The sequence below is a fragment of the Dama dama genome, chromosome 9, assembly GCF_033118175.1.
Source record: "Dama dama isolate Ldn47 chromosome 9, ASM3311817v1, whole genome shotgun sequence".
Classification (NCBI taxonomy): domain Eukaryota; kingdom Metazoa; phylum Chordata; class Mammalia; order Artiodactyla; family Cervidae; genus Dama; species Dama dama.
Genome location: NC_083689.1, coordinates 15,066,884 through 15,088,843, shown reverse-complemented (window position 1 = coordinate 15,088,843; position 21,960 = coordinate 15,066,884). Strand labels below are relative to the sequence as shown.

Below are 21,960 nucleotides of genomic sequence, written 5' to 3'. Positions count from 1 at the left end.
CTAATGCCACCTGGGAAGCCCAAATACATTCACTGTCCCCAGCAAACCATTCCAAGAGCTGTCTCTCCTCCCCAGCTCCGGGTCCTCCCCCTCTAATCCCCTCTCCTTCCTGCTCCAGTTGGCTTTTTGTCCCTGCCCAGCTGAGGAAAGGGCTCCATCCTGCTGAATTCAAGGGTGTTTTCTCAGCCTCCAAGATGCTATGCTCCCCGAGTCCTGCTTCCACTTCCCTGGCTGCCCCTGCTCATTGCCTTCTACGATTCCTCCTCATCCCTTGTCCTTAACGTTGGAGAGAGAGCCATGGGGCTTGCCGTCTGGCTTCCTGTGTCTACTTCCAGTCAGCTCCCTGGGGATCTTGACCAGCCTTGAGGAGTTAAATGCCGCTTATATCTAACAATGGTATCTTCCAATGACACCTCCAGCTTGAGCCTCTCCACTGACCTTCAGCTGCCTCCCTGGGTGTCTGATGATGCACAGGTAATGTCTGAAACTGAGCTCATTTTAGAAAAATTATTATTTATTTGTGTGTCTTGGGCCACTCTGGGCCTCTGTTGCTGCACATGGGCTTTCTCTAGTTGTAGCAAGTGGGGGCTAATCTCTAGTTGTGGTTCATGGGCTTCAGTAGTTGTGGCTCCCCAGCTCTAGAGCAAGGGCTCAGCAGTTGTGGGGCATGGGCTTAGTTGCTCCACAGCATGTGGAATCTTCCCGGACCAGTAATCGAACCCATGTCCCCTGCATTTGAAGGTGGATTCTTAACCACTGGACCACCAGCGAAGTCCTGAAACAGTACTCTTGATCCCTCCACTCGCCCCAAACCTGCACCTCTCCTATCTTCCCCATCTCAGTTAATGGCAGCACCATTGTTCTCCATTATGTAATGGGTAGAATAATGCCCCCCAATAATGTGCTGAAGAATTGATGCTTTTGAATTGTGGTGCTGGAGAAAACTCTTGAGGGTCCCTTGGACAGCAAGGAGATCAAACCAGTCAATCCTAAAGGAAATCAACCCTGGATATTCACTGGAAGGACTGATGCTGAAGCTCCAATACTTTGGCCACCTGACGTGAAGAGCTGACTCACTGGAAAAGGCCCTGATGCTGGGAAAGATTGAGGGCAGGGGGAGAAGGGGCTAAGAGAGGATGCCATGGTTGGATGGTATCACCGACTCAATGGACATGAATTTGAGCAAACTCCGGGAGATGGTGAAGGACAGGAAAGTCTGATGTGTTGCAGTCCATGGGGTCACAAAGAGTCGGACACAATTTAGGGACTGAACGACAATGCCTCCCAATTCATGTTCAGCTGGAACCTCAGCATGTGACCTTATTTGGAAATAAGGTCTTTGCATATGTCGTTAGCCAAAGATCTTGAGATGGTATGTATCGGACCTAGTGAAAGTGTTAGACGCTGTTGTGTCTGACTCTTTTCATCCCCATAGACTGTAGCCCATCAGGTTCCTCTGTCCATGGAATTCTCCAGGCTAGAATATTGGAGTGGGTAACCATTCCCTCCTCCAGGGGATCTTCCCAATCCAGGGATCGAACCCAGGTCTCCTGCATTGCGGGCAGATTCTCTACTGTCTGAGTCACCTAGGGTGGGCTCTAAATCCAATGATGAGGCATCATTCTAAGAGGAGGCAAAGACACACAAGGAAAAAGATGGAGGTAGAGATTGGGGTGATGCAGCTGCAAGCCCAGGAAAGCCAAGGATGGCTGGCAGCCACCAAAAGCCAGGAGATAGGCAAGGAAGGATTCTCCCCTAGAGCCTTCAGAGGGATAACAGTCCTGCTCACACCTTGAACTCATATTTCTAGCCTCCAGAACTGTAAGACATCACAATCCTGTTATCTTAAGCCAACAAGTTTGTGGTCCTTTATTACAGCAGCCCTAGGAAGCAAGCATAGCTGTGTTCTCCACGATGAGCTCTGAGACCCCTTGATTTGAGCACAAGTGATTTACCTGGAAGGTGACCACAGGAAGCACTGGCGGAGAGGTGGGGGGGAGACAGGGGAAGGAGGGCATCCAGCTAACAGTGGATGGATGGGGACTTCCCTGGTGGTCCAGTGGTTAAGAATCAGCCTTCCAATGCAGGGCATGTGGGTTTGATCCCTGGTTGGGGGATTAAGATCCCACTTACCAAAGGGCAACTATGCTTGCATGCTGCAACTAAAATCCCACCCAATCATTTTAAATAAATAAATGTGTGTTTGTTTGTTTGTTTTAAAGAGTGTAGGGCTTCCCAGGTGGCCCAGTGGTTAAGAATCTGCCCTGTAATGCAGCGGACACCAGGTTCCTTCCTGGTCTGGGAAGACCCCACATGCTGAGGGGCAACTATGACTGTGTGCCACAACTCCTGAGCCCACGTGAGCAAGTACTGAAGGCTGTGTGCCCTAGAGCCTGAGCTCGTTGAGACAAGCCACCACAATGAGAAGCCCACGCGTTGCAACCAGAGACTACCCTTGCCAGCTGCAACTAGAGAAAGCCCTCAAGCAGCAACGAAGAGCCTGTGAGCTGCAACGAAGACCCAGCGCAGCCAAAAATAAATAAATTTTTAAAATTAATTAATTTCTTTTCTATTGAAGAATAATTGCTTTACAGAATTTTGCTGTTTCTGTCAAACCTCAACATGAATCAGCCATAGGTATACATATATCCCCTCCCTTTTGAAGCTCCCTCCCATCTCCCTCCCCATCCCACCCCTAAAAATAAATAAATTTTTAAAAAGAGCATATTCATGAGCAGGTCATACCGGAACACCTAGGACTTAATTCTGCCCCCGTCCCCAGAGACCTTAATTCTCCCTCCCCTCCTTGGAGGCGCCTGCACCTCAGAGTCATCTCATTGAGGGTTGAGGGAGCCGGGGTGTGTTCTGGGGTTGAAGGATGCTCGCAGGGGAACGGATTCTCTGGAATGTCTGGTTGTTCCCAGGCAGGTCTGCGCTGCCTCTGCAGCCAGAGAGAGCCACCAGGCCAAGTTGCAGGTGCTGGTGATACGGAGCCACTGGACCGACGTGCACAGTGCGATCTGTATGTAAATGCCTCCCATCAACCCGCACTCTTGTGTGACTTCTTCTCCTTGAGTATGGATGGGGCTCTATGACTTGTTTTTAACCAACAGAAGGTGGCAAAGGCGGGAATTCTGTGGTGGTCCAGTGGTTAAGACTTTGTCTTCCAATGTAGGGAGTGCAGGTTAGATCCCTGATTGGGGACCTAAGATCCCACATCCCTTGTGGCCAAAATCAAAACATGAAAGAGGAGGAATATTGTAACCAATTCAATAAAGACTTGAAAAATGGTACACATTAAAAAAAAAATCTTAAAAAAAAAAAAAGAATGTGGCAAAGGTGATAGGATAGCCCTTCCAAGACTAGGTTACAAAAACTCAGTGACTTCCGTTTGGGGTATCTTCTCACTCTCTCTTGCTCATTCTGAGGAAAGCCAGCTATCATGTTGTGAGCTGCTCTGTGGAGAGGCCCACACTGCGAGGAGCTGAAGGAGGCCTCCGACCAACAGCCAGTGAGGGACTGACTCCTGCCAACAAAGAGTGAGCTTGGACGTGGATCCTCCCCAGTCAGTCCTTCGGACGAGACCATGGCCACAGCTGCCATCTTAGTTGCATCTGTGTGAGAGACTCAGAGCGACCCAACTGAGCCACACCTGGATTCCTGAGCCGCATAAACTGTCAAATAATAAGTGCATGCTGTTTTAGGCCACTAGGTTTTGGGATAATTTGTCATGTGGTAATGCTGAATGCCACAGGGACATGGGGGAAGGCACATAAACAGTGACTGGCGAGACTTGCCTGGTGGTCCAGTGGTTAAGGCTTGGCATTCCCAAAGCAACCCCTAGCTGGGGAACTAGATCCCACATGCTCCAACTAAAGAGCCCGCAGGCGGCAACAAAGATCCTGTATGTTGCAACTAAGACCCAGCACAGCCAAATAAATTTTTTTTCTAAGATAGAAAAAGCATCATTAAAAAAAAAAAAAAAAAAAACAGGGCTCCCTGGGTGACTCAGTAGTAAAGAACCTGCCTGCCAATGCAGGAGACATGGGTTTGATCCCTGATCTGGGAAGATCCCACATGCTGCAGAGCAATTAAGCCTGTGCACCACAACTATTGAGGCTATGCTCTAGAGCCTTGGAGCCACAACTACTGAAGCCCATGTGCCCTAGAGCCTGTACTTTACACCAAGAGAAGCCACCGCAATGAGAAGCCCACACACTGTAACTAGAGAAAAAGCCCATGCAACAACAAAGACCCAGCAGAGTAAAAAACAAATAAATACTTAAAAAACAAAACAGTGACTGGTAAGCCATCCACTTGATCACTCTAGTCTTCCCCTTCTCTCACATCTTACATCCAGTCCCTTCGCAAGCCCTGTCAATTCAAACTCCAAAATCTATCTTGAATGCATAGACATTTCCCCACTTGCACTGCCACTAGCTCATGTCAAGCTAGCCTTGTCTTTTACTTTCATCACAGCAGCAGTCCCTCCTCCCTATCAGTCTCCATCCAGCTGATTCTCTACTGCTAAGAGGCTTTTGTATCATAAATCAGACCCTGGCATACAGCAGGTGCTCGGTAATGATGGAGTAAAGTGTCAAGTCAGGCCAGACTGGATCTTGCATCACCCCCGGTCAGCCCCTTTCCCTTCCTGTACCTGCATAAGGAAGAAAATGATATAAGGGAGGAGTTCTTAGTCCACTGGTGCTGACCGTGTGGCCCCTGGGGGGCAGCTTGCTGGCCTTACATCTTTCTCCACGCACACACTCTGCCAGTGCTGCCCACTCATGTGTGGGACCAACACTCACTATGCACTTACTGTGCATCTAACTTCTGAGTATCTGACAAGTATGATCTCATTTAATCCTTGAAGTGAGTGAGAACAAAGCCGGAGGCATTAAACGTCTTGTTTTCAGACTATATTACAAAGCAACAGTAATCAAAACAGTATAGTATTGGCATAAAAAAAGACACATAGACCAGTAGGATGGAATCAAGAGGCCTAGAAGTAAACCCATACATATCTGGTCAACTAATATTTGACAAAGGAGCCAAGAAGACTCAATAGAGAAAAGGTAGTCCCTTCAATCAATGGTTCTGGGAAAACTGGATATTCACATGTGAAAGAATGAAACCAGATCGCTTTCTTACATCACTGGTAAAATGAACTCAAATGGATTAAAGGTTTAATCCATCATATACACAGTACTGTATATAAAATAAATAAACAATAAGGACCTACTGTATAGTACAGGGAACTACTTGATACTCTGTAATAACCTATATGGGAAAAGAATCTAAAATAGAGGGGATATATGTGTATGTATAACTGATTCACTTTGCTATATACCTGAAACTAACACAGAATTGTAAAATAGTTATGTGTGTGTGGGCTGTGCTCAATTGCTCAGTTATGTTCACTTTTTGCAACCCTATGAACTATAGCCCACCAGGTTCCTCTTGTCCATGGGATTTTCTAGGCAAGAATACTGGAGTGGGTTGTCATGTTCTCCTCCAGGGGATCTTCCCGACCCAGGAACTGAACCCACATCTCTTGCACTGCTGGTGGATTCCTTGTCACTGAGCCACCAGGGAAGCCCTAAAGCCATTATACTTCAATTTTTAAAAAAGACATAATCCTTGAAATGGTCCGACCAGGTAGGATTGCCACTATTCCCCATTTTACAGTCAGAGAAACTGAGGCACAGAGCAACAAAGTCACTCACTTACAATTGATTCAGCCAGTCCTAGGCTGGACTGGGATATGAACCCAGGCAATTTTAAAAGCAGCACTGGGGTCTTCACTGAGATTCAGCTTGTGTCGCACATGTAAATTCTCTTACTTTTGACCAGATGGACATTACTGAGTGCCTGTGCACCTAAAGGGAGTTACACCCCTTTGTTTTACCAGAAGATAGTTCTGTCATGCTGGGCTGCATCAATGAAAGGCCATTTCTTGCTCTCAGGGAGGTTCTTGACTTGCTGGAGAAACAAGGACATCAATAGCCTTAAATTCTCAGTAATGACAGCTGCCACCTAACCCTGCTCTGAGGGCACTTGGAATGCATTAATTCTACCTGGGGAGATTCTGGAAGGCTGGAAGGGCTTCACAGTATGTGAAGTGATGCCATGTCCATGGACAGAGGACCCCTGTTGTCCACCTTTATGCCTTGGGACTGCAGAGAGTGCTAAGCATACAAAAGCCAGGAGTGGGCAAAAGATTTGCTCCAAGTAATTGAGCTGAAAGGCTTCCCTGGAGGCTCAGACAGTCAAGAATCCGCCCAAAATGCAGGAGACCCTGGTTTGATTCCTGGGTCAGGAGATCCCTTAGAGAAGGGCATTGCTACCCACTCCAGTATTCTTGCCTGGAGAATTCCATGGACATAGGAGCCTGGAGGGCTACAGTTCACAGGGTCACAAAGAGTCAGACATGACAGAGCCACTAACACTTTCACGGAGCTGAAGCCACCACGAGAAGCTTGCGCACTGCAACAAAGAGTAGCTCCCACTCGCCACAACTAGAGAAAACTCATGTGCAGCAACGAAGGCCCAGTACAGCCATAAATAAATAAATAGCAAAAAATGTTTAAAAAGAAATATATCATCTCACAGTTCTGGAGGTCAGAACTCTGAAATAAGGTGTCAGCAGGGCCCTGCTCTCTCTGAGGTCTCTAGGGGAGGATCTCTCCATGTTTCTCCCAGCTTCTAGTGGTTGTCAGCCATCCTTGGCGTTCCTTGGCTTGTAGACACATCACTCCAGTCCGTCTCCATCACCATATAGCATTCTCCTGTTGTGTGGGCTGTGTCTTTTTCCTTAGAAGAAATGTATAACATAATCCAATCATATTGAATTAAGGTCCCACCCTACTCCAGTATGACATCATTTTAACTAAACACATCTGCAACAACCTTCTTTCCAAATCAGGTTACATTCAGAGGTACTGGGAGTTAGGACTTTAACATGTTTTTTTTTTGGAGGGAGGACACAATTTACCTTGTAACACTCTCCCTCCCTTATAGGCTGTTTTTTGTCACCTCTTTCTGGGCTGCAAGGGGCCCAGTTAAATGCATACACTTTCCCATTTTTTTTTTTTTTTTTAAATGTTGCAGTGCCTGTGCCTCAATCTATATTTTGTTAACATAAAAATGTTAATAAATAGCGACCCTATCCCTGGTGGCTCAGTGGTAAAGAATCTGCCTGCCAATGCAGGAGACCAGGTTCAATCCTTAGGTCGGGAAGATCCCCTGGAGGAGGAAATGGCAACCCATTCCAGTATTCTTGCCTGGAAAACCCCATGGACAGAGGAGCCTGGCAGGCTACAGTCCATGGGGTTGCAAAGAGTCAGATATGACTTAGTGACTAAACAACAAAACCCTACCCTGAGTATTTTTGGAGATCCAGAAAAATTTAGTGTCATTATATGGGAATACATTGGGCTGCAAATATAAAAATACCTGAACAGCAGTGGCTTAAACAAAAAGTTGCTTTTTTCTCACCAGACAATCTGGAGTTTGGTGCTGCTGGAAGCCAACGGCTAGCACCACTTAGGTTCCCATGGTCACCTAGATATCCCTCTAGATCAGTTGTGTGATTGTCACCCCAGCTCGTTGCTGTTGTTAATTCCCATTTTATATATAAGGCAATGGAGGCTCATAAAATATGCTCATTCTTCCCTGAACCCCTCTGCCAACTTTGGCTTGGGTTTCATTGGCTAAAAATGTGTCACTCAGCCACACTTATGGCCAATGAGAAGCAAGGGAGGCTGGGTGGGAAGCATAGAACAGGGAATCTGCCAACCAATCAAAGCAAATACTCTGTTAGCAAAGGAAGAAACCAAGATGTTGGAGGAAATAAAAGGTATCTCTCATAATTCTCCCTGCTTCTAGATCTAGAATTATATATTATGTATAATATTATATGATGTACAACTACATATATATGATATACCATTACATATATAATACACAATTACATTGTGCACTAAGTATTAATACTAGGTATTATGTTTGTAGACTCACTGAATTACTGCAAAACATAGTAATAGCGCTTATTTCATGGAATCCTCAACATCTGTGAAGTACATGCTATTATCCCATTTTACAGATGAGAAAACTGAGTCTCAGACAGGTCCAGTAGAACCTCTTTTATTCATTTAACAAACAAGTATTGAGCATCTATTAGATACCAGGTCATTTGGGTACTGAGACTAGAGCAGTGAATAATACAAAGACTGCCCCCTGAAGAAGTATTCCTCAGGAGGGCATACAGTCTAGTTGGGGGCAGGGCAGGGAGGGAAGGAGACAGGGTACTCAAAAATAATAGAAACAAAATTAGTTTTGGGAATACCACCTACTGTGAGCCACGCACTGTTCTGAAGGTTTTCCATATGCTAAGTCCCTTATTCACCCAACAGTTGTACGAGACCGGTTTTATTACTATCTCCATTTTAAAAATGAGGGCATTGAAGCTCAGAGAAGTTAAGTAACATGCCCAAGGTCACACAGCCAATAACTGTGAAGCCAGGGCCCTTGGGTTGCAGAGCCTAAGCTTGGGTAAGTAATATAATGTCAGGTGGTGATAAAACGATGATGGCAAACAACCTGGTGTTGGCTTGGGAAGGTCCTTCTGAGGAGGTGGCAGACTAGTACAGATGTGAATAAAGGCAGGAGGGGGCTGTGGGGACGTCTAGAAGGAACACCCGGTGGGAAGCCTAGAGGTAGGAGCATGCTGGGTGTGTTTGGGGTTTAGTGAGGGGCCAGTATAAGGGCTTCCCAAGTGACTCTAGTGGTAAAGGACCTGCCTGCCAATGCAGGAGATGTAAGAGACTTGAGTTTGATCCCTGGGTCAGGAAGATCCCCTGGAGGAGGACATGGCAACCCACCCCTGTATTCTTGCCTGGGGAATCCTCACGGACAGAGAAGCCTGGTTGGGCTACAGTCCATAGGTTCACAAAGAATCGGACACCACTGAAGCGACTTAGCACACACGAGGGGCCAGTGTGGCTCTAGCAACAGGCCTAGGGATTCTTCTACCCAGTTTGCACGGATGACCTTTCAGCATCATAAAAGTCTCATGACATAGGTTTTCAAAGCTACCCTCATTTGACAGATGGGGACACTGAGGCTCTGAATGGTTAACCAAGCTGCCAGGGGGGAAATAGAGGCAGAAAGAAGTGAAGCCTGGATCTGAACCTAGGCAGTCAGATCCCACTGCCTGACCCTATGGGAAACAGTAGGGAGCAAGTACCAGCAGGCTGGGAGGGCTGCCTGGAGGAAGTGGATGTCACCAGGACCTAGAGGGATTTGAGGAGTAGGGAGTAGGGTAGGGAAGGTGCTGCATGGAGCATAGCAATGGAATCCATCCCTGGGGGCAGTTCTTCGAGGGCAGATTTCCATCATGGACCCAGACTCCAGTTCCCCCCAGGCAGGATCTGCTTAAAGAAAAGGCAGAGATGTGAGCTTCATTAGTGCCTCAGAAACCCCAGGAGCCCCCGGGAGGAGGGGAGGGGGATAGAGGGGGAGAGGGGGATGAAAAGGGCCGGAGAAGGGAGCCATTCTAATTTTGGCACACCTCGCAGGGGGCACAGGGCCACTGAAAAGGAAGCAGCTGGGGTTGGCTGGGCAGGCCCCCGTCATTGTTCCAGCTGGATCCGCTGTCTGGGCTTCAAATGCAAAACCAGAGTAAGGGGGGGTGGGAGGGGGCGCCCGTGGCCTTTGCTCCTCCTTTAACAGACCAAAGGACCCTGGCGGCTTAGCTCTTTTTCCTAATTTAAAGATATTTTCAGGCGTTTGGGAGCTCCCCTATGGTGAAGCAGGAAGGTTGGAAGAGGGGGAGGGGGGCTTGAAACTCTCACCGCGGTCGCCACGGAGGATGGGGAGTAGGCCGGGAGCCGGGGGATGGCGGGGCTGGGGGAGGGCACTAAGGGTGGGACCCTTGGGAGGGGTGAGGCAATCCATACTGTGACTTTGGCTCTCTTCTGCCGCAGTTTCCCGTCTCTGGCACCTCGGCATGCCTCTCCAGAAGGCAGGATGGATGTACCCAAACCTCCTTCCTGCTAAGGAAAGGGGGCTCTTTGGGGTGAACCCTGGAGGCCTTGAGTTGGGGGACACTGCGGGTATTGCCCCATGCCAGTCCCTGGGCAGGGCAGGATGTCCAGAGAGAGACGGATGGAGGAGGTTGCTCCCTCTTAGTTTGCCAGCCCTGGTGCCAGGACAAGAAGAGGGTTAGGAGACAGGCCAATGGGGTGCAGCCACCTCCATGAAGGAGGGGGGGCTCCTAGGCTCGAGTCTTGGGGGGGCAGTGCATAGGAACCAGCAATGAGCCAGCGGGGGGCCTGGGCTGGAGGGCGGGGAGGAGCCCCGCGACAGCTTGGGGTGGGGGTGGCCCTCGCCTGCGGTCCAGGCGCCCCTCACTGCCTCCTTCTCCCGTTTTCTTTCGCTCCCTCCTTCCCTCGCCCCTCCCACTCCAGCTCACCTCCCTTCCCGGCCCCCTGCCCTCCCCGCTGCTCACCTCTCCCCAGCCTCTCTCCCACCCCCGTCTGCGGCTCGCTCTCCCGTCACTCTGGGGCCACCTCCTCGGGCTGCCTTTCTTTCCCCTCCTTCCGGTTCCCAGCCGTCCTCACCCCGCGCAGCACCGCCCTCCCCGCACCCGTCCCCGCCCCCGCCTCCCCTGCGCTCTCCCAGCCCCATCCCTCCCGCTTTCTCCCCCTCTCTCCTCCCTTCCTGCATCTCTTCCCACTTTCCCCAGCAGGAGAGGGGGCCGCACTCCCCGCTCCTGCCGCCCCCTCCCCGGGCCGGCGGGCTCGGCTCCGCGCCCTCCCCTCCGCCGGGGCCGCCGCCATCTTGCAGGATGCCGGGGAGGAGCGCGTGCAATCGAAACAATGCATCTTTTATGAAGCGCCTCCTGCCCCCGGCCTGGAAATCTTACATTAACGCGGCATTGATTTCCCTCGGAATGGAGGGGCCTCGGCACGCCCCCCCCCCCACCACCCGGAGGCTTGGGCTCTTAAGGGGCAGCCCCCGCAGGTGGGCTCGCTCGGCCGTGGGGGGCGCCGGGGACCCGGCAGCCAGCCTTGGGCGTTGGTTCCTAGAAGAAGGGGTTTGGGGCTTCTGGCTTTCTAGTAACTCCTGAACTGAAGCAGTCCCTCGTCGGCATTGGCATTGGCCGGAAAGGGCTCTGGAGACCCTGGGTTGCGCCTGGGACCCGCTTTCTGCTGCCACGCCGTCTGGGGCACGTGCCCCGCTCCCAGAACCCGCCGTGGCTCCTCCTCCCCTCCCGGCCCAGTTTCCTTCCCCTCTTCTCGTCCATCTTGCTACTTCACTCCCATCCTTTCTGTTTGCTGCCTCCCTCAGCCTCTCTCATCCTCTCCCCGTACCACCCCCCTCCGTGCTGACTGCCCCCTCCCCCCACACCCCCTTCCCTGCGTGCTAATGACCGCGAAGCCGGCAGCTCCCCGGCTGTTTCCGGGGGAGTCGAATATGCAGCCAGAGGAGATGCTGGAGCTATTGGGGGTTGGAGTGGGGGGAGAAGAATTATACACATAAATCTAGGATAATGACGTTGGTGCTAATGGGCTGGCAGCCGCAGCGCCCAACCTCCCCCTCCCCACAAGGATCAGGCGGGACTTGCAGGGTCTCTGAGGACCCGTGGCCCCTGTCAGCTCTGAATGGGCTACACTGGGTGTACCGGGTCCAGACTAGTTTGAATCACCTCTGATACGTCTGGTCACTGGGTCTCCGTTCAATTTGCAGCTTGCCGCTTACCAGCCCTGCAGTCCAGGAACAAGTAGGGTCCAACTTAAGGACAGGTAGATTTTCTGGGTCTGAGGCCCCCTCCCCGAGGCCCCCTCCTCGACCCCACCAGCACCCTGGATCCCCACCTCTGGGTCTCCTGAGGTCCCTCCACCCACAACCTGACATCTTTCATATAATTGACAAGTCAGGCTTGAATTTTCTTCCATGTTCCCCATTTCTGAGCTTTGTGACCTTGGGCAAGTCACTTGACCTCTCTGAGGTTCTGTTCCCTCCAAGTTGTAGATGATAATATGCATACGTGCTGACTCGCTTCAGTAGTGTCTGACTCTTTGCGACCCTATGGACCGTAGCCTGCCAGGCTCCTCTGTCCATAATAACCATCTTCAAATAGAACCTGAATTCACTTACTTCTTCCCATTTCTGTGGCACACACCCTTGTCCTGTCCCTGTCAGGATTACTTGGCTTATCACAGTTGCCTCTGCCTTGAACTCCCTGCTTCAACCCTCTCTCCTGTCAGGACTGAATATTCAGGACGCTGCAGTCCATCCCCACAGCGCTTAGATTCAATCCAAATCCTTCACTCAACCTCTTTTGGATCCCTCTCCCATTTCTTACTCCACTTCAGCTGCGCTGAGCCTTTGTGCTAGCTGTCCCCCCACCTCTGGAAGCACTGTTCCCCCTAGATTTTACATGGCTGGTTCCACTTTCATCCTCAACCACCAGCTCCATCTCACCTCCATGGAATCTTCCCCACCACCCCCAGTTGCTCTCCACCCCCGACTTTTCCAGCACCCTCCACCTCTGATACGGCCTTGCTTTTGTATGTTCATGTGTACGGTATGCCTCACCACTTGCCCCAGTCTCTTTTTAGACCCTGACTCTTATTCTCATTGTTTCCAACAATTTCTGACGCCTGTTTGATTTTTGGATATGTATTGAATAAGTGAGTTAAATAAATAAGAATGTTGTGACTATTTAAGGGTATGACTGATGTAAACAGGAAATCCTGGGTTCTTGTCCCAGTGGGGCCTGTTGATTTTGGACTTCCCTGGTGGCTCAGATGGTAAAGAATCTGCCTGCAATGCAGGGGACCCAGGTTCTATTCCTGGGTAAGGAAGATCCCCTGAGGAAGGAAATAGCAACCTACTCTAGTGTTCTTGCCTGGAGAATTCCACAAACAGGGGAGCCTGGCGGGTTACAGTCCATGGGGTCCCAAAGAGTGGGACACAACGGAGCAACGAACACTTTCACTTTTCACTTCACTGATGTAAAGTCCTTGACATATCACAGGTATCCAGTAAACCAGGGCACCTGCTTTCTTCAGGATGATGGAACTGGGAAAGGATAATCTTGTTCTTGTGGTCACTCCCAGCCCAAAACCTGGGGAGAAAATTCGGAGTAGGACATGTTCTCCCAGAAGGAAGAAATTTGCAGGAAGAGGAGGTGATGACAGAGGATGAGATAGTTGCATGGCATCACCGACTTGATGGACATGAGTTTGAGCAAGCTCTGGGAGTTGGTGTTGGACAGGGAAGCCTGGTGTGCTGCAGTCCATGGGGTCACAAAGAGTCGGACGCTGAGAGACTGAACTGAACTGAACTGATATCTGACCAAGGACTCATATTCAGAATATATAAAGAGTACCTACAAATCAAGAAAACCAAACTGATGGAAAAGTTGAAATGACAGTTATTAAAATGGCCAAAGAGCTTTTGGGGGAAATGCTTAGTGTCATTGGTCATCACAGAAATGTAAATAAAACCATAATGAAATATCACACTCACCAGAATGGCTAAAAATGAAAAACTGCTAATGCTAAGTGTTGTTGACAGAATGTGGAGAAGCTGGAACCTTGATGCATTCTTGGTGGGAATGTGAAACGCTCTAACCACTTTGCAAAACTAGCACTATCTCCTAAAACTACACATAACATACCTGCCTTGCCACCCAGCAGTTCTACTCCTGGGTATTTACCCAACAGACATGTGAACTTGTGTTTCCCAAAAGACACATACAAGAACGTTCATAGCAGCTTTATTCACAGTAACCAATTATTGCAAACAATTCAAATATTCATCAACAGTAGAGCAAGTAAACAGAGTAATCCTTACAACAAAAGACTACACAACAACAACAGAACAGGCTAATAACACCAGAGGTTGAACATAACATGAAAGACGCAAGACATGGAAGAGGACATACGCTATGGTTCCACTTACATGGAGTTCAAGCACAAGTAAAACTAACCTGTGATGATAGAGTCAGATTGGGGAATACTGACTTCCAGGAAAGGGCGTGAGGGAACTTTCTGGAAGAGTGGACCTGACCTCTCTTGACCTGGGTGGTATATACACACAAAAATTAATCAAGCTGAAACAAAATCTGATCACTTTACCTTATGCAAATTATACCTCATTCAAAGGGAAGAAAAGGAAAAGAGGGAAACAAAAGAAAAAGTCCCCTAGAGCTATAAGTGACCTATATGCTGAGTGAATCCTGACACTACAAAAGTTGGAAATTTTAAGCAGCTGCCCCAGATTCAGGAGGGAGGTCCAAGGGTGGGCATGCCTCTCCCCGCCACATCCTGGGACTTGGACTTCTAGTTTCCACTGGCCCTGGAGAGTAAGTGGTCCAGTCTCAGAGCAAAAGAAAGCTCTTAAAGTTTGTTTTCTACCCCTCAACTTCTCCAGCCCAAGCTGTGGGTCCAAGCAATGTTGCTGTACCAGAAACTGCTAGTGATTCTGGTTGCTATGGCAATGGGGCCACAAGGCCCCCAGGAACCATTGCTTCATCTCATTGCATTGGGGTGGGGGGGCACTTTTCCCCCATAAAAGTGAAATGAGAATCAGGAGAGGGGAAGCCCCCTTCCTCTGATCTTGAAAAAGATGCTTCCCCCTACCAGTTTTGCCCCAAACCCCTCCCTGATTTGGAGAGAAAGGTCTGAGTGGAACTCAGTGGTCAAGAAGGGAGATGGAGGGGACTTCCCTGTTGGTCCAAGGGCTAAGATTCCAAGCTCCCAATGCAAGGAGCCTGGGTTTGATTCCTGGTCAGGGAGCTAGGTCCCATGTGACTCAACCAAATATCCCGCATGTTGCAATGAAGATCAAAGGTCCCAAGTGCTGCAACTAAGACCCAGTGCAGCCCAATAAATAAACACATTTTTTTTTTTTTTTAAGGAGAGGGACGGGTACACATGCTCCCTGGGTTATACTAGCCACCCACCCCCACCTGCCACCAGCTCCAAGAAAAGCTCAAGAAAATATAGTCTTTCTCCAGTTCTGACATTCTTCTGTTTGTTTATTTGTTCTTTTCCATGGGAGTTATGGGGTGGTGGGTAGAAATAGCACTGTGTTTGGTAAAAGAAGGTCAAGGGTCCAGCAGCCTCACTGTGGGGCCTCAGCTCATTCTTTAACCTTCCTATTTCCACTTTCACAAAACTGAATCTCTAAATCCTACTTTATAGTGTTATTGTGAGACTTAAGTGGATTAACACGGGAAAAGCGATTAAACAACTTGTAGCACACAACAGTCACTCAATGTGTCTATTACTGTTTTTATGTTCCCGGTCCTTTTATGTGTAATGATGTAGGTAACTCTCACAGTGACTTTGTGGCAGAGCCATGATTATACCCATTTCATGGATTAGGGAACTAAGGTTTGAGCACTCTTGGAAATGAGTGCATTCCCCAGTCCCTCAGTAATCCTGGACCCTTGAACCACCCAAGCTGACAGCCCTAAAATGGACCCATGGCCCCCCACTGAGGGTTCAGAGAAGGGCCGCTTGCCCTCCGCCTCCTTCTCACTTTCTGTATGTTAAGAGTCACAGCTGCTTCAGGACGTGTGTCTGGATGGCTTCCTGATCCTGTCCCTTCCTCTTTTACATTCCAGAGGGGATATGAGGTAGGATAAATTAGTTCCCATGTGGCCATCAAGACCCACTTTCAGGACTCCCCTGGTGGTCCAGTGGCTAAGACTCCAGGTTCACAATGCAGAGGGCCTGGGTTCGATCCCTGGCCAGGGAACTATATCCCACGTGGCTCAACTAATTCATATGACACAGCTAAAAGATCCTGCATGCCTCAACTAAAGATGCCATGTGCTGCAACTAAGACCCGGCACAGCCAAATTAAAAAAAAAAAAACAGACGCACTTTGATTCCCCTCCATCCAGCTTGGGATGCTGAAGTGGATCAAAGCCTCCCTGGTCCTCTGGCTTCCAGTGGATTCAGGAGGTACCCAGTAGGTGATGGTGGATGGGAGAAGCGAGGGGACAGTTCTAAGCCTGTCCTGCAAACTGGTCACTCCCCTGACCAGAAACCACTGCTCCCAGGGGTGATAATGGTTCCCCAACCTCACAGGTTGCATGAAGGAAATTTTCCTACAGCTTTCTTACCTTTTTTTTTCAGCTACACCATGAGGCCTACAGGATCTTAGTTTCCCAAGCAGCGATTGAACCCGTGCCCCCTGCAGTGGAAGCTTGGAGCCCTAACCACTGGACCGCCAGGGAGGGCCTTTCCCCAATCTTTATAACAGACCTCAAGTCACATCCCTAAATTTCAGAGTCTGCTTTCCGTGCAGTTGTTCAGTCGCTAAGTCATGTCCCACTCTTTTCGACCCCATGGACTGTAGCATGCCAGGCTTTCCTGTCCTTCCCATGGGGACCCTAACCAAAGAGGCTTCTTCCTCTTGAACTTTCCTCTTACCTATATTTAGGGAGAATTTTAAAATATTTGGCTTTTTTCTAATAATAGGCAGGAAACACACTCAGTGTATACCAGAAGACAATAAATTCTGCCCGTACTTCTGGCCTTGAGGAAATCACTGTTGATCTTTAGGTGTTTATCCTTCTAATCTCTCAGGGCAGGATTTTGGGTCAGACAGAGCTGGGACTTGTCCCAGCCGGACCACTCACTATATGCTGGGTAACTTTGGGGAAGTTTCTTCACTTTTCTGAGCTTCCATTTCCTTCTGTATAAATGGCATTATTATAGTACCCGTTTCATTCAATTGCAGGGAGGTACAAATGCCCCGGAGCTGATCGATGTCAGCTCTTGTTACTTATATCAATGTTATAGGTAGTTTTTCAAATCCCTATTAGGCTTTCAGTCAATAACAGGATCTTAGTCCTCCTTTCTGCTGGTGGAAACAAGTTCTGATCTTGTTCAATAGCCGTCCTCAAACCTCACGAGGTTGTTCCTAGGCTGCCATGCTTTTTGAGATTTTGTGTCTGTATTTATAGTTTTCACACTGGCCTCCTCAAAAATTCAAGTTAATATTTAAGTGACAAGCATCATGCTAGACACTTGAAAGATACACCTTTCAGTAACCCTTATGATAACCCATTTTACAAAAGAAGGAATCCAGGCACAGGCAAGATTTCCGCCCATCTCTTGCCTTCATCACTGTTGGTTTGTCCACCTCGATTAGTTCCCTTTGCTCATTTAACATAACCAACTATTATGGTAGTTATTATTGTGTCTAAACTATGAGTAAATAGGCTATAAGTCAGGGCCACAACTATGAGTCCAATTCAACTCCACACAAAGATACTGACCACTCACCCCATGCTGGTCCTTATGCTTCTCAAGATAAGATTAATGGGATCCCCATCTTGCTGGAGCTTATAGACCTTCTGGGTTATGTGCTTTGGCTGGTAGTACGTGCCTAGTTACTTTTCCCTTTCATCTGGATGCTCAGTTGACTTCTAAGTGGTTACAGGTGCCATAGAAATGACTGGGGACAATATGGTGGTGTTACTGGTGTTATCTTGTCTAGCAGTCTGAGCAGGTCAGGGGATAGGGAGAAAGTAAAAGAAACTGTAGTTCACAAGGGTGGGGGGCCCAAGCTTTGGTTCCCAAGGGCCTGGATTTGAATCCCAGATTCATCATTTACTTTTTTTTTTTAAATTAATTATTTTTATTTTTGGTTGCACTAGGTGTTTGCTGCTTTGTGGGCTTTCTCTAGTTGCCTCAAGTGGGGGCCACTCTCTGTTATGGTGCTCTGGCTTCTCGTTGCGGCAGTTTCCCTTGTTGTGGAGCACAGCTCTAGGCGCATGGACTTCAGTAGCTGCAGCTCACAGGCTCAGGAGTTGTGGCTCAAGGGCTCGAGCCGGGGCTCAGAAATTGTGGCGCGCCGGCGTAGTTGCCCTGCGGAGCATGGGGTCTTCCCGGACCAAGGATAGAACCCGTGTCCCCTGCAGTGACAGATGGATTCTTAATCACCGGACCACCAGGGAGTTCAGTTCAGTTGCTCAGTCGTGTCCGACTCTTTGCGACCCCATGGGCTGCAGCACGCCAGGCTTGCCTGTCCGTCACCAACTCCCGGAGCTTACTCAAACTCGTGTCCATCGAGTCGGTGATGCCATCCAACCATCTCATCCTCTGACCAGGGAAGTCTTCATCATTTACTGGTGATGTGACCTTGTACAAGCTCCTTCACTTTTCTGTGCCCCGTCTGAGAAGTAGAAATTGTGTTAGCGACTGCTCCCAGATTGTGGTCAGAACTGAGAAGCTAACTAAAGCTTTCGACAGGTAGCGGCACACAGCAAGCACCCAATAAACAATAGTGACTATTCCAGTGATTCCCTCCAGACTACCCCAGGAGCATACCTGGATAGAAGACCCAGATTTGGAACCAGAGGGCTAGTGAGGAGTGAGGAGGGAGCTGGGACTCCAGCCCTCTCTTTCCAGGCTGCTTGAGTACTTGGCTGGGGGTGGGGTGATACTCTGGCCCAACCCCTGCAAGCCTGTTAATTACCTCTCAGGGTCACGGGTCTTAACGAGCCCCTCCAGGGGATCTTGGCCCAGCTCTCAGTATATTGATCTCATCTAATCTCTCAGCAGGTGGGCGGGTCTCTAAATCCTCCTTAACTCTCCTTTCCTGCCCTTTCTGGGCTGGGAGGCCCCAGGCAGGGTTTAGCTTGCAGGAATGAAGCCTGGGAAGCTTTGAGGTGGGGGCAGGGGGCCTTCTCGTCCCCCTGTAACAGAGGAGGGGCAGTGTGGTGTGTGTGTGTGTGTATGTACATATATATATATATATATATATATATATATATATATATGAATCCCCCTGGGAAGGGCAGGCAGGCATTTCTTCCTCTCTGCCTGCCAGCATGCCAAGACACTGCCCGTTTCTCTCCCCATCTGGGAATCCACCGATGTGGCTACAAAGCCCAGGTGAAGGGCCCTTCCTGGTCAGGCTGGCCAAGGCCTCCCACTGTCCCCACAGGAGCTGGATGAGGATTTCAGAGTTGGCAAGCTGCATCACTCTGGTGCCTCCTTGAAGCCAAAGCTGCCGGAGGAAGCCTCCTGGCCCAGGCTGCTTGGGACCTTGGGTGATGTTGACCTTTTGGGGGCTACCTGGATGCTTAGGAGGCCTCAGTTTCCACTTTGAAAGGGAGCTCCGGTTGGATGATGGGAAAACCAGTACCTGTTGCAGGATTGCTGCTTTCAGGGGCTGGGTTGAGGGGGAAGTCTGTGAGAGGCTGGTGGGACACGTGGGGGGCTAGTGGGGGACACAGGGTTAGCCTCAGAGAGGCAGGCTGGTGACATTTTTAGAATGTTAATTAATTAATGTTATTGTTTGGCTGCGCTGGGTCTTCCTTACACAGACTTTCTCTAGTTAGGGTGAGTGGGGGCTACTCTCTAGCTGTAGCGCTCGGCTTTCTCATTGCTGTGGCTTGTTAGAGAGCTTGGGCTCTAGGGCGCGTGGGCTCCCGTAATTGGGGCTCAAGGGCTTAGTTGCTCCTCGGGACGTGGAATCTTCCCGGACCAGGGATTGTACTCGCGTCCCCTACGTTGGCATGTGGATTCTTAACCACGGACCACTAGGGAAGTCTCTGGTGACATTTTTACAAGCTCTGTAGATAGAGCAGCCTGGGCTTGAATTCTGCCTCCATCCCTTTCTGGGGGCAGACACTGGGTGACTTTGCCTCTGAGAGCTTGTTTCATCACCTGTGATCTGTCACTTGCTCTCTTTGGGTTGAGAACTGAGTGAAAGGACTCAGTTCCAAGTGAATCAAGAGAAAAGGATGTCAGTCGGCAGATACATGAGGGAGAGTGCGGGGGTATGGCAGACTCCTATCTCCGGGAGGTTCAGGGCTGCAGGCTGGACCTGACAGGAGCACTTGCCCTTGCCCAGGTAGCATGGATGGTGTGGGGGTGGGGTGCATCTCTGTAGGGTTGGGGGGTGCCTGTTGGCCCAGGGCAGGCTCCAGCTCACCTTTCCCACCCCAGAATACATGATGGAACTCTGTGGTCTTGTCCAGGCTCAGGACCAGGCACAAGTATGCCCTGACCTGGACCTCAGAGATTGGACATCCCTGGGACACACCTGGAGCGTACCTTCCAGGCTTCCGGCCACTAGTCCATCTTGATCCTGCTCAACCAGTGTCAGAAGGACAACAGGCATCTGAATGGAATCACTTTTCCTGCTGAAACACAAAACTGGGGACACGCACAGGGTGCTCACTACGGGCCAGGCGCTTCACACTCATTATGGACTCACAACAACCAGTGCTGCTGGCCAAGAATGGTGCTTCCTGCCCATCTTGTGGGTGAGGTCATGTGACTAGTTCTAACCAATGAGCTGCGAGTAGAACTGACACATTATTCCTAAGCTCCAGCATCTAACTGCCAGTGCAGGAACTTTCAAAGCTCTTATTTCCTTCTGGTGTGACAGCCAGAAATGTTCCAGAATGTTCCAGAATGTGAATGCTCCACTAATGACTATGATGTGCAAAGCCTCCCCTCAATGATCCAAAACAGACGTGAAACATGAGTGAGAAATAAACTGTGATTTTCAGCCACTGAGACATTGGTTTTTTTTGTTTCTGCAGCCAAGCCTAGTCTTGCCTAATGGGTTGAAATTACACCCCCATTTTACAGGTAAGAAAACTGAGGCAAAGTTTAAGTCACTTGCCCTCAGTCATGCAGCTGGTAAGTCTGACAGCGTCTTGGCAACCTGCCTCCAGGACCTCTGCTCTGATTTCTAAACTGTCTCTCTGGATGAGATGCAGTCATCCTGGGGACCAGGAATGTATGGAAAGTTCATAAACCACAGTGGATTCTGGGTGGAGTTGTTTCCTCCTATCCTCTGATTGTTTGGGGATTTTCATTTCTCACTCTCATGAGCACTGCCTCTATCACATCCTCTGGGGGAGACACAGGAGGCTGTGTAAAAGGACAGGGAACTTTCCCCTCCCCAGTCCTCACTCAGAAAGTTTAATTCACTTGGCGTAAACTTGACCTTCTGGGAGCCCAATTCTTCCAGCCCTAGCAGACTTCCACTTCATTCCCCACCTCCTACACCCTCACTGTGGGGGCCCCAACCCTTCCTCCTGCTACCTGTATGAGCTGGTGATCAAGTATTATGGGGAGAAAATTTCCAAGGCCAGAGAGCAGAGCTCTGAGCTGAGGTTTTAGAAATGTCCTTTCACCTCTTCATCCAGCCTGCTTCCCTTTCTCTCCCAAGACCTGCGGAGTCCTCCTGAAGCCCCCAGAGAAGCAGAACCATGCCCCCACCTGCCCTCAGAGATTCCCAGGGATACCTAGCCAGGCAGGGCTCAGGACACCTCCATGCAAACCTTAGCAACTCCTGCCCTGACCAGTTAACTCAATACTTACTCTACATTAAATACCAATTGGGCCAATTTTCTGCTGTAATTAAAACCTCAGCAGATGTGTTCCCTGCTCATCAGTGATGAGTTTATTAACGTCCAGCTCTGAAGGAATGTGGGGCAGAGAAAAACAGAATGGGGCTTGCTCTAGGACTGGGAGAGTGGATGCTGGGAGAGGCTGAGTTTGAAACTGTTCAGTCTCCTTGTTAGGCCCCAGGCAGGGGGCAGGCAGCCATGTTATGAAAGTGTCTGCATCTCTGGGTTTTCGGTTTCCACAGTGGAAACTTGAAAACATCTGCCCTGTCCCCCTTATCTGCTGTGAACCTGGGCCTGCTGTATATAACTGATCCTTTTTTGAAAATCACATTTTCTTGACTGCTGGCAAACAGTGTGTCTGGAACCTGTAAACACAGCCCCTTATAGCTCAGCAATCTGGGCTTGTTTGTTATGTAGCATAACCTAGGCTGTCCTGACTACTACATATTATATCTCCACTTATAGATAGTGAAACTAAGGTCCAGTTTGCTTGCTAATATAGGAGAGACCAAGATAGTTCTTGCCAAGGGAGCCCAGATCCTGGAGACAGACTT

General features: G+C 49.4%; 1 long non-coding RNA gene across 3 annotated transcripts; it reads right to left on the bottom strand.

Moving 5' to 3' along the window:
• Positions 1-8,129: 8,129 nt before the first annotated feature.
• LOC133061840 (uncharacterized) lies at positions 8,130-11,217 on the bottom strand. 3 transcript variants are annotated; one of them, XR_009694051.1, is made up of 3 exons: positions 10,928-11,217; positions 9,960-10,201; positions 8,130-9,431 (listed from the first exon to the last, which is right to left on the bottom strand). It is a non-coding gene; the product is annotated as an uncharacterized LOC133061840 (long non-coding RNA). The 3 variants fall into 3 exon arrangements; XR_009694050.1 differs by lacking the exon at positions 10,928-11,217 and adding an exon at positions 10,511-10,608 and having other exon boundaries at positions 9,960-10,055; XR_009694049.1 differs by lacking the exon at positions 10,928-11,217 and adding an exon at positions 10,511-10,599.
• Positions 11,218-21,960: the final 10,743 nt, after the last annotated feature.